At 38.5% G+C, this 12137-nt stretch overlaps 1 protein-coding gene across 1 annotated transcript in view; it reads left to right on the top strand.

Moving 5' to 3' along the window:
- PDE11A (phosphodiesterase 11A) overlaps positions 1 to 12137 on the top strand; it is a 332237-nt gene that overhangs the window by 189268 nt on the left and 130832 nt on the right. The window lies entirely within an intron of this gene.

Genomic DNA, 12137 nt, shown 5'->3' on the forward strand with positions numbered 1-12137 from the left:
GATGCTGCTTTCAGAAGGTGGTAAATCACACCCAGAATCCAGCCTCACTGATAGCAAGTCTAGAAGGAGATTAGAAGAGACTGGAGCTACCTGCCTCCCTTCTCCCCACTTCCCACCCCTTCTCCGCACTGTGCTCGGTTTATACATGTGTGAACTTCCCAGCGTGCACATTCCAGACTCTGCCCACAGCCCTATGAACAGCCCCACCCAGAGGAGGCCAAATCTGGAGAAGAAGCTCATTCAGGTCCTAGCAGAGGGCTCGGGGCATGTGGAGTTCCTGGGGAAATCCTGGGGTACTTGGAGCTTAGTCTGGGTGATCCCACTTTCCTGGAACATAGTCTGGGTGGACATGTTTCCAGTGATCTATCAGATTTACTCCCCAAAAGGATGAACCAAAGCCCATGATGGCCAGAGTGGAGACCTGCAGAGCATGAGGCCCAGGCCAGGGACTTGGGTTGCCAGGGTCTCAAATGATACAGTTGTCCAAAGAAGACAAAGGCTGAGTATTTTTGTGGTTCTGATCCTTTTCTTCCCAAGTGGGACTCTTGTCCAGATCCTGTGCATTGTCTCCACAGATTTCCATCTCCACTTCCGCCGTCCTAGCCCAGCCCTGGCTCTCTTTCCTACATCCACTCTTGCCCACCCTTCACACAACTGTCAGGGTCATACTCTGTAAGTAATGGGAATCTGTGTACATAAGTTCAAGAACAGGCAAAACCAAGGGAATGAATGTCTCAAAAGCCACATGGTGGTCACCTCTGGGGTGGAGTACATACGGGCTTCCAAGGTCACGGTGATTGGAAAGCTAGCCAGTCATGTCAGGCTCTTGCCTAAAACCCCTCAGCATCTTCCCATTGAGTGAAATACAATCCTTGATTGCCGTACAAGTTCCTGGATGGCCCAGCTTTCTACCCAGCATTCCCACCTCATCTCAGGTCTCCTCTGCTTCACTCACTGCCCATTGAGGCAACTTCATCATCTGCTCAAAATAACCTTCCCTCTGCCCCTTGCCCTAGTTGATTCCTTTTTATTATATTTTTATCTTTAATTTAATTAAATTTTTCCATCATTGTTTATTCCCTCTATGACCTCTTCTATCTCCACGCCCCCAGCAATCACCACACTGTTCTCCATGTCCATGAGTTCTCTCTTTTTTTTTTTAACTCAACTCCTCCACTCCCTACCCTTCACCCTGCACATAAAAACAGACATATAGATCAATGGAACAGAACTGAGAACCCAAAAATAAACCCATACCTTTATAGTCAATTAATGCTGAGACAAGAGGCACCAACATACAGTGCCCGAAACTGGGTGTGGTCCCTCCTTACTTTGTTTACTCCAGCGGGAGCTTGCAGCACAACTAGGACGTTCTCCATGGCGTTTCTGCCTAACCAGTGCACATAAGCAATGGCTCTCTCCCCAAATTACCAACCAGGGTAGTCATGTTGAGTATGCAAAAACTATAAAGGGAGAGGTATAGAAAATAAATCTATAAATATTCAATAATGGACTACTTAGAAGTATGACATCAAGTGAAATCAGACTACTAATAGTTCTAGATATATAAATTATGGATGTTAAAACCATTGGCACATTTTAGAGTTGTTTTATTTATTCTTTTTGTTGTTGTTAATCCTCACCCAAGACTATTTTTTCCATTGACTTTTGAGAGAGTAGAAAGGAGAGAGGGAGGGAGAGAGAAAGAGAAAGAAACATCAATGTGAGAGAAACACATTGATTGTTGCCACCCATACGACCCTGACCAGGGACCAGTGATCAAACCTGCAACCCAGGCACATGCCCTTGACTGGGACTGAACTCAAGACCCTTCGGTCTGCAAGCCAACACTCTAACCACTGAGCCAAACTGGCCAGGGCAACAACCTCACTTTAAAACATAATGTGGGGAACCCTGGCTGGTTTGGCTCAGCAGTGGAGCATCAGCCTGTGGTCCAGAGAGACCTGGGTTCTGTTCCTGCTAAGGGCACGCACCTCGGTTGCGGTTTGTCCCCGGCCCTGGTTGGGTCGTGCGGGTGGCAACCAGTCGATGTATCCCTTTCGCATTGATGTTTCTCTCTCTCTCTCCCTCCCACTCTATCCGAACAAAAAATGGAAAAATGTCCTCGGGTGAGGATAATAAATAAATAAATAAATATAATGTGGGGAGTAACACAGTTGTAAGCAAAGAACACTTATTTTGAAACAGTTATGAATTATAGTTCAATATGTATAGGGTTATATTGAATCACAGTAAGAAATAATAAAAAAAGCTTTTTACTTTACGTGTTCATGGCTGAGATTTTTTATGAGAGACCACTAAAAGCTATAAAAATTAGAAGAATCATTACCTCATACAACTTTTTCAAAAGAAATAGTTTGTTTCTTTCATCCTAAGGACAGCAATGATCAAAATTAGTACCTAAGCAGTTCCTGAGTTATGTAACAGAAATAAGCCAATCATAATCCTATACTTATAATAATAGTCTTCTATAAGTATCAGAATATATTTAGTTAAATCAATAATATTTAATGAATATGTATTATATACGTTAAATATAAGGAATATCTAATAAGCATATACTATAATCCTACTCACTGGGTGATCCTGCCTACCAACTCTTTGAAACAAAGAAGAGAATAGGGAAATAAGCAAAAGTTGAATAAACACCATAAAATCCATGTGCTAGAGTTCAAACAATGGACTCATTTGCTCTGATTTCAAACACAGTTCTAACACAACTTGCTATTATATTGCCTAAACCATTGTGATAATCATTACAGCTCATCCCCAAATATTTCTGGTTCTGAGTTTATGGTAGGGTTACATTTTCGTATTGCCTTGAAGTTAAATGAAGTCATGAGACTTGTCTGGCCAGTGGAATGTGAGTGGAAAATGCAAATATTTCCCACCTCTTCCTAATGAGAAAGGTGAGACTCAGATAGGTTAAATAGTTAAGCCAAGTTACAGGGCTAGTGGGGCCATGAGCATGAGCCTGGGCAGCTGGACTTCAAAGCCCCTATTCCCAACTGCCAAGCTACACTGCTTCTGTGTTAGTATACTAAGTGGTGACAAATTAAGAACACAAAACTTTGCTAAATAAAAGGAAACAGTCTGCCTTAAGAATTGTTGTAGATTAACCCACATAACCCAAACCAAGTACTCCTACTTATTCCCTTAGATAAGGAGAAAAGGAGGTCATGCTATGACCCAGTGGCAATTCGGGATGGATTCTGATTTCTGCACTCAGATAGGTCATAAAGTTGACTTATGTAATAACATGGTTTTCAATAGGACCTTGATAAAATTGCTTCCATGAGCCAAGGATTCTAAACTGATATTCACTGAAACTAATTTTATAACACTTTTGCATTTCCATTTCAACATAGTTAAGAAATGAAAAGACATATAGTCATGAAAAGAGAAGTTAGTAAAATAAAGCTAATGAAACATTTCCAACCCTCTTGTAAAATGCTATTCAAATCATACTGGGATTCAGTAGAAGACCCAGACAAACTTTGTCTCTGTTTTTTCTGCTCACTCCAACTTCCAGTAACCTCCACTCATTCAGACATTTTTAACCTAGAATCCATGGGTGAAGTTTAGACCAGTGATTCTCATGGCATGGTCCCCAGACCAGCAACATCAGCACTGCCTGGGGACGTATTAGAAATGCAAATTCTCAGGCCCCACCCCAGATCTATGAGACCAGGAACTCTGGAGGCAGGGTCCAGACATCTGTGTTCTGATGCATGTGAAAGTTTGAGAACCACCAAGCTAATGGATGATTTAAGATGCATATAAGAAGTTCTAAAATATAACAAGGTAAGTAAAATATTATCTAATATTATTATATCTAAATATTATTCTATGGTGAAATCCTTGACAAGCCGTCATGTGAGGGAATGGATTTTGATTGCCTCCAGAAACCAGAGGATGTGGAAAACCATTCCGTATGAGAAAGGGACAGAATTTTATTTTCCATTTGAAATAAAGGGAGATGGGAGAAAAGGTAAAAGGGAAGGCTACATTGGAGAGAAGCCAGAAAAATTAAAAGAGGCTGAGATTTATGAGGGTAATGCACTTGTAGGTAGAAGGACCAAGAGGCATTTTGAGGATGGTTAGAGAGAGAGGAGGGAGAGACATGGAGGGAAAGGGGGGAGCAGGGCGGGAAAGAGGGGGGAAGGAAAGAAGAAAAGAATACTTTCTTCATGACCTACTGAACTCATGGATGTTTAATATGAGAAGATCTTTTTGTGAAAATTGAAGAAAGAGTTGAATTTCACATTTTTGTATGATGATGTGGTACAAGTGCATAGGTACCACTATTTAGCACCTTATGGAAAGCTACCAAATGAATGTCAGTGTTGTTGTTATATCCTAGCTAATGGGTAGTATTTATAATTATTAAAGTATTTTAAGAGCTTGCTTTTTAAAATTAGATTGAAATTTGGAGTGTGAATACCAATATTTATATTTAATCTGGCAACAACTTAGAATGATCAAGTTAAATCTTTGATTTGGGTGCATAAGTGATGAATATTTTCTTCATTATAAGTTGAGGGCTCTCTCAAACCATTGGAGAGGCTAATCCCATAGCTTTGAATGAAATAAATGCAACTATAGCATGTATATTCTGTCAAGATTAATTAAAAGAGAATCCAGCCAAGATGGGCAGGTCTCACACTGACCTAGAAGTTCAAGTGTTCTCTGTGGGGACACTGTTGTCAAGGTAGATTTCAGTACACCAAACTCTTTGGAAAACTTTTTACCCACATCCCCTGAACATAATTTGGTAGATGCTTTAATTTTCTTCTTATTTCCATATAAACAGGAAGCCTGTTTTTTCAAACCCAAAACAATTCTCTTGAGTGCCCTATAAGATGGACACAATAACTTGGCACTATCTGTAATTGCAGTCTCTTATACCCTTTATTAATTGTCCCCACTAGTCAAGTGGAGAACTTTTAACCTCTTACCTCAGAAAGTCACTGTTATATCACAGAGGTCCAGTGGCTGGCTACAGAGCTAGTAGGTTTCAGTAAAATTTCACATAATACAAAATGAAATTAAAAATCAAAATTACATCTATGTTTTAGATATATTTCTAATCAATTAAATTTAGACATCTATGGTTTTCTCAAAATATATATTTACATCTCTTTCATCAGTAGAGTCCTGGACTGAATAGTTTGATCCAGAGGGTCATTTCTTATTTTCCAGTGATTGCAATGCATCACACATGGGCCACCCCTCTTTCCAACCTATGCCTGTGGAAGACATCACTAATCAATCACAGCATACCTTCCCTCTGAGCTCCTTCTTAAGCCTCAAGAATCATTTTCAGCACAGTGCTTCTTCATACAACTACTAGCAAGCAAAGAAAATTGAGGCTCTAAATAAAATGTATTTGCCAGGATGAGAAAAAGAACAAAAATGTCTATCACAGTGGCTTACGCATAGTAGGTACTCCATAAACATGTTGATATGAACTATAAGTGTGGTTCTTCTTTCCTGCAGGTAGTAGTTAAAAAGCAGCTGATCTTCAAGTCACTCTGACAATTGAGTATTTTATTTATTACTCCCAATTCAGTAGGTATCTTTTATTTTACTTTAAATTTAAAAAGTTCAAGTCCTTTTTTATATTTTTAAAAATATGTTATGACAGATATATTTGCAAGATCATGATAACAGATCACATGGCAGACAGTTATCCGAAGTACCTTATTGAGCAGTTCAACCCATTAAACAGCAGGCAGTTTCTTAAATATTTGACAGTAGAAACATGATTTCTTAGTTTCTACGCATCCATCCCGTCACCATATCTTAGAAGCCTGTCATCATCTTGCTAAGAATCCTGGAGTCTGTTATTTACTCAGTTAGATGGCACTTCTGCCAGGTCATCCAGCAAATAGAGTGCATTCCTGTGGTTTGTCACCATTCTGGCTGGAGGCCTCTACTGATAACAAAGCTTCTTCATTTCTTTGGAGCTCATCAATATACATTATTTGGAATTTTTGTCCAGATCAGCTTGAATTAACTCTGGTATCAATTTAATTTCCAACGGCCATCAAGTAACACTTTGCCACTGGAGCCATAAACATATCAGTAAATATTCATGCAGTCCTTTGCTGCCCGAGACAGCCAGTCTGGGTCCTCAGAGAGGACTGGGCTCCTCCTCCCTATTAAGTAGTTCTTTACATTTGTGATCTTTTCAGCCAGTGTGTGTGGTGGTCCATTTCTCATTTCAGGAGCAAATGGCTGCTCAGATCCTAACTAAATCAACATTCAGAACTATTGATAGTAGAGATCTTACTCAAGGGCAGTTCCTAGGATTGCAAGGCAAGCATTCGCTCCGGTCTTGAAACGCAGGTGGCGGAGGGCAAGGCTTGATACAGCAGTCCTGTTTCATAGCTCTGTTCATTGTTTTTCTTTTGAAATATGGTTAATTGTGTTTTCCTGCCGTGGAAATTCAACATAAAAATATGACTTCTCTATTCTGTTGTTCATGGGTTTGATAATTGCTTCATCTTGCTTTTATTTTGCTAGGGGCAAGTTCAATCCAAAAGTTAATTGAGGTTTTGCAAATACTGATTTATTTTTGTATCTATAAAGATCTCTTACGTTAGAGCTCACCAAAAAAAAAAAAAAAAGAGTCACTCATTTTTACTTTAATAATTTTCTAAATTAATACAAACAAAAGATAAATCTATCTGGGATAGAAATTTTCTTGTGAAAGTTTAATGTTTGTCAAGTGTTCTGTGGATCAACTGCTTACTTTTGTATGTAAGCCTTATGCAAATTATATTTAGTTGTCAAACAATTTACGAGTGTGTTTGTATGATAAACTCTCATAACCTTACAATGTTCTTCATGGAGAAAGTATATATAATTAAGATTTGCAAATGCTTCTTTTTTCAAAACTATTATGATGCATTCAATTAAAACTACTTACTCGAACAAATATATTATTACTCAAAAATAGATGTTATACCTAGGTCCTTGATATGAAATGTACAGCTTAAAGAATTCTTATAAAACTAATATAGTCTGGAATCATGAAGGAAGTTTTAACTCATCAAAGGGTTTGACAACAGTAATTAAAAATATGTAATTCTTTAAGTTTTACTTTCAGCTATAGAATTCTGCCTGATCTTTAGTCATTAGTTGTGACTTATGGTCATATATATGTATATAACAGTAACGATACTCTTTTTGTTTGAATATTGGCTATGCTAAAAGTAATCAGGAATTACTTTGGTCATCTTTTATTTTCCTTCAGTGGCATCCATGGATTTGTCACAGATCTTAGATTTATGAGGTTATTTGGCATGCTGAAAATATTCCATACTCAAGGCATTTGGTAGGTTTGCAAATAAAATACTGTGGAGGAAAAGTCACTGGGAAATGCGGGGTGGGAGCAGGGAAAGGAACACGAATATTCGGGGATGTGGCTGGAGTCTTCCACACCTGTTTCCAGGTTTCTTAATTTGGAGCACGTAGAAGAAGGGATGTCAGGTGAATATACAAGACATCCAGTTAAATCTAAATTTCAAATCAATAATAAATAATAGTTTTATTGTAAATATGTCTAAAATATTGCAAATATTAATTATTAATCTAAAGTTTAAACTCAACTGGGTGTCCTGTATCTTTATTTTCCAAATCTGGCCTACCTACACTGCTTAGCTTATGCTCCAAACATATGATTCATTGAGAAAAAAGCATCACTTAAGAGCACTAATAATATGGAAAATGGAGAAATTTTTTTTGTTAAATATTATTTTTTTTATTCCTTGATTCACCAAATATTTACCGAGTGCCAAGTAAGTATCAGGCACACTCCTAGGAACAGGATATACCTTAGTGACCAAAACCAGATCTTCTCTTTGCTTTCATGGTTTTTATAGTATAGTGGGGGAGGCAGGTGATGAACAAACTAACCAATAACTCCAACTGTGTGTGATGCATGATGTGAAGGAAATGGCTCGTTAACTCAGAACAATGGGGAGTGAGGTGGATTCTTGAAGTAGTAGGAGATCTCATTGAAGAGGTGACATTTAACCTAATTTCAGAAGGATGAAAATAGCAGTGAGGAGAGGGTGGGGAAGACTCTAAGGTAGGAAAGGGCTTGGTGTACAGAAGAGCCAGAGCAGGTGAGTGTGGCGCAGTACGTAGAAGAGAGAGCACAGCACGAAGGGCGGGAAGAGGGGCCGCGAGGGCCAGGTGGTGCAGGGCCGTCAGGTCACTGGGGTCTGGATGTTATTCTACGTGTCATAAGAAGCCACTGATGAGTTTTCGGCTGGGGGAATGGCAAGATCTGATGTATACTTCTTAAATATCACCCTGGTTGATGTATGCTAAAGAGATTGGAGGGGCCGTGGTAGAAATTGAGAGACTGTTGCCAGAGCCCAGGTAGAGAGGCCGGTGCACTGGACCTGGGTAGCGATAATGGAAGTGGAAAGAGTCAAAATATAGGAATAGAAATGACATGATGAATTCAATGTGAAGGAAAATCACGGATAAACCTCAGGTTTCTGGTTTAAACAATTGATTAGATGAAGTGTTATTTATGGAGCTGGGAAAGACTAGGAGAGAAACCGATTTGGACATTAGTTTCCTGTGGCCTCTGTAACAAACTTTCACAATTTACTGGATTAAATCGACACAGATTTATTACCTTAAGGTTCACGAGGTCAGAAGTCCGAAATGGGTCCCTTTAGGCTCAAATCAAGGTATTGCATTCCTTGTAGAAGCAGCTATGGGGGAGCAGTCTGTTTCCTTGCCTTTTCCAGTTTCCAGAGGCCACTTTCATTCCCTGGCTCATGCTTCCCTTCCACCTGAGAGTTGGCAATGGCAGGTCAATGTTCTCACATTGTAGCACTGTGACCTGACTCTCCTGCTTTCCTCTTTGACCCACAAGGGCCCCTGTGATGACATTAAGCCCACCTGGATATTCAAGATAATCTTCCCATCTCATCTGATTAGCAACCTGAATTCGATTGGTAATCTTAATTCCCCCTGGCCCTGTACCATAAACATATTCACAGGTTCCAGGTATTGGAATGTGGACATCTTGGGTGGGGGGACCATTCTGCTTACCACAGGCGGGAGAATCAATGTGTGTGTTTAGACATAGTAGGTTTGAGATGCCAGTGGGTCGATGAAGTAAGGTTGATGAAGTAGGGTGTTAGAAATGCAGGCAGTTGGATATATGAGTTCGGAGCCGAAGGAGAGGTTAGGGCTAAATTTGGAAGTTGTCAACACAGAGATGATGTATAAAGCCTGAGAGTGTATGACATCACTGAAGGAAAGACTGAGCCCAGCAGACTTCTACATTTAATACTGCTGCAAAAGGCAGTTGCAGATTTGTGCGTGGATTTGGTAGCAAGAAATTGGAGACCTTGAGACAAGCTGTTTCAGTGGGGTCACGGGGGCAGAAACAAATCTGATGCAGGTTCTTTCACACTGAGGAGTGGATGAGACATGATCAGTGACCACAGGTGATGAGGAAAAGTCCTGTCTGACCTCAACGGCATTTGTGAATACTTGTTAAAAATAGTGAGGTGATTACATTGACCAGCAGCTAGGAGCAAAGCAAAATCACTGTTATATATTTATATCTAGTCAGAATGCATGATAGCTGTGTTGATGGTATACAGGAAATTTAAGGATCATGACAAAGTAACCAAGACATTTATTTTATTAATGTCTTAATCTTACACTGTACACAAATTTAATTTCAGATGTATCATAGACCAAAACATAAGAGATAAAACTATACAGTTTTTTAAAAATATGTTTTTCTTGATTTTTTTAGAGAGAGGTGTGCAGGAGGCAGCTGATCGGTGTTTCTCTCTCATATTGATGTTTCTATCTCTTTCCCTTCTTCTCTCTCTAAAAAATCAAGAAAAAATTTTTAAAAATAATAATAACAGTAACAAAGGAAAAAAATTAATAGACAAGCCACAGACTGGGAAATAGTGTTTTAAAAACATACATCTGACAAAGGACTTGTACCTGAAATACACAAAGAACTTTAATTCAATAATAACAAACAAAACAAAATTTAAGTAGACAATATGTCTTAGTCTGCTTCCCTGCCTCAAATACTTTCAATTTAGTGGAGTTAATAGCTTTTATTTTAATAATAAAGGAAGTGGGAAAAGTTAAACAAGAGAGTGGGCAGTGTACCTTAACATTAAATACTAAAAGCCAGGCTCAGCCCCACCTGGTGGCAGAGATTTTGAATTTCAACCTGAGATTTTGTGAAAAGTTTTTTTGTTTTTATTTTTTAAGTAAATAGAGATAACTTTTGAAGGTTGAATTTACAAAAAGAGACTTATAAGTAGTAAGAAATAGTAATAAGATGACAGCTAAATTAAAGTTTGCAATAGTGAAACCAAACCAAAAGAATAAAATCTATTCAATTATTTTTGCAGTGAAAATCCCTATTAATAATAATGAGACAATGAAGATAATATGAAAACATAATACTCTACCAAATATTTATATGATAGTATTGTCATTGGAATTGAATATTAATATAATAAATATAGGTTGATTATTCATGTGCCAGATATTTAACATATATAATCACATTAATCTTCCTAAGAACTGTCTGAAGTACAGATCTACACCACATTTTTCCAGTAAAACAAAAAATCTTGTGTATTTTTATTACTAAGCCTCACAGAACATATTTATCTCTCCAAATAATAGTTTATATTGGAAAAATTATATTTATAGCCTCAAAACTCTGTATTTTTTTTTTAACAAAATGAGATATGGGAAAAGTTTTGATTTACATTCCAATTACATTGGCCTGAATGATGTCCAGTCGTGTGTAGACATTTTCAGAACCACGGAATTTCACACTGTAGCTCGGTTGTTGCTGGCTCTGAGAAGGCACCTTGCCCCGACTGTCACCAGCCACACTTAGCTCTTGTTTTTACACACTTAGCTCTTGTTTTTACTTAGCATTTGACAGGCAGCCCCCTCGCACAGATGACAAAGTGTTGAGAAAACTATGGGAAAAGAAGTGAGTGGTTACAGTATTTACAATGAAAGAGAAGCTACTACTGACTATAGGGCAACTTTTTGTTAAGAATTATATTGGTTATGAGCAGAGTTGGTCTTCTAATTTAAATGACACAGGAGTTTATGTCCAAACATTATTTTTTGTTCACACATACATATGAATTTTACTTTTTTTTTTCCATTAAGTTTTAGGAAGTCGTTGTAGGTCTTATAATACATCACAATTGTTTCCAATTTTTTTAAAAAAGGAAAACAGTCTCCCTGTTGGTGTTTTTGGGTAGAATCTCTGATTTCCAAGAATATATTACGGATGTTAAGCAGGAGATGCCTGTATCATGTTATTATTAGACTATTTTACAAACAGGCCCAAAGAGATTAAAACACTTGCCCAAGGTCCAATAGCTAAGAAGTGGCAGTGTGACTCCAGATGCTGTGTTCTTTAGTGTGTGTCTCCTCCCATCACTATTTATTCTCCCTACACCCTCTCCTACCATCCCTCACTCCCTCTTCCCTCTGGTAATCACCATACTGTTGCCTGCCTACGAGGTTTTCATTGATGATTTTTGCTCTAGAGTCTGTGGTCTAACCACTGTGAGACACTGCCTCCATGGTGGCCCTGCTTCTGTCGCATAGATGGGACATGCCTCAGGTCAGCGTTCCTCAAAGTTCTTGGTCAGTAGGTTCCTAGGTGGGAATGTTACTAGATTAGCATATCACTTAAAGGAGTTCTATGGCTAATTAGATTTGGGAAATGCTGAGTTTAAACAAATAAAACCTTTACTTTTCAAAGCCAAATGTTCACTATAATTCTCTAAGGTTGGTAGCTGAAGAGGTGTTTAGCATACCCCAGACTTATTGGTTTGAGATTTGTATGGATTAAGAATGGGATTGGTAGCATAAAATAGAAAACATGTATACATTACGTGTGTGCATATGTAAGTATATGTCACATACTTTATAACGTGCCGGCACTGACTCAAGCAAACGTGAGTTTGTTTGTCCTACACAACGAGAAGTCTGCAGCAGAGCAGTCCAGGGCCAGGCTCCTCCTCTTCCCCTTTCTGCTGTACCATCCATCGCAAGCTCTCAATCATACT

Source organism: Molossus molossus, unplaced genomic scaffold (genome assembly GCF_014108415.1).
Source record: "Molossus molossus isolate mMolMol1 unplaced genomic scaffold, mMolMol1.p scaffold_m16_p_11, whole genome shotgun sequence".
NCBI lineage: Eukaryota > Metazoa > Chordata > Mammalia > Chiroptera > Molossidae > Molossus > Molossus molossus.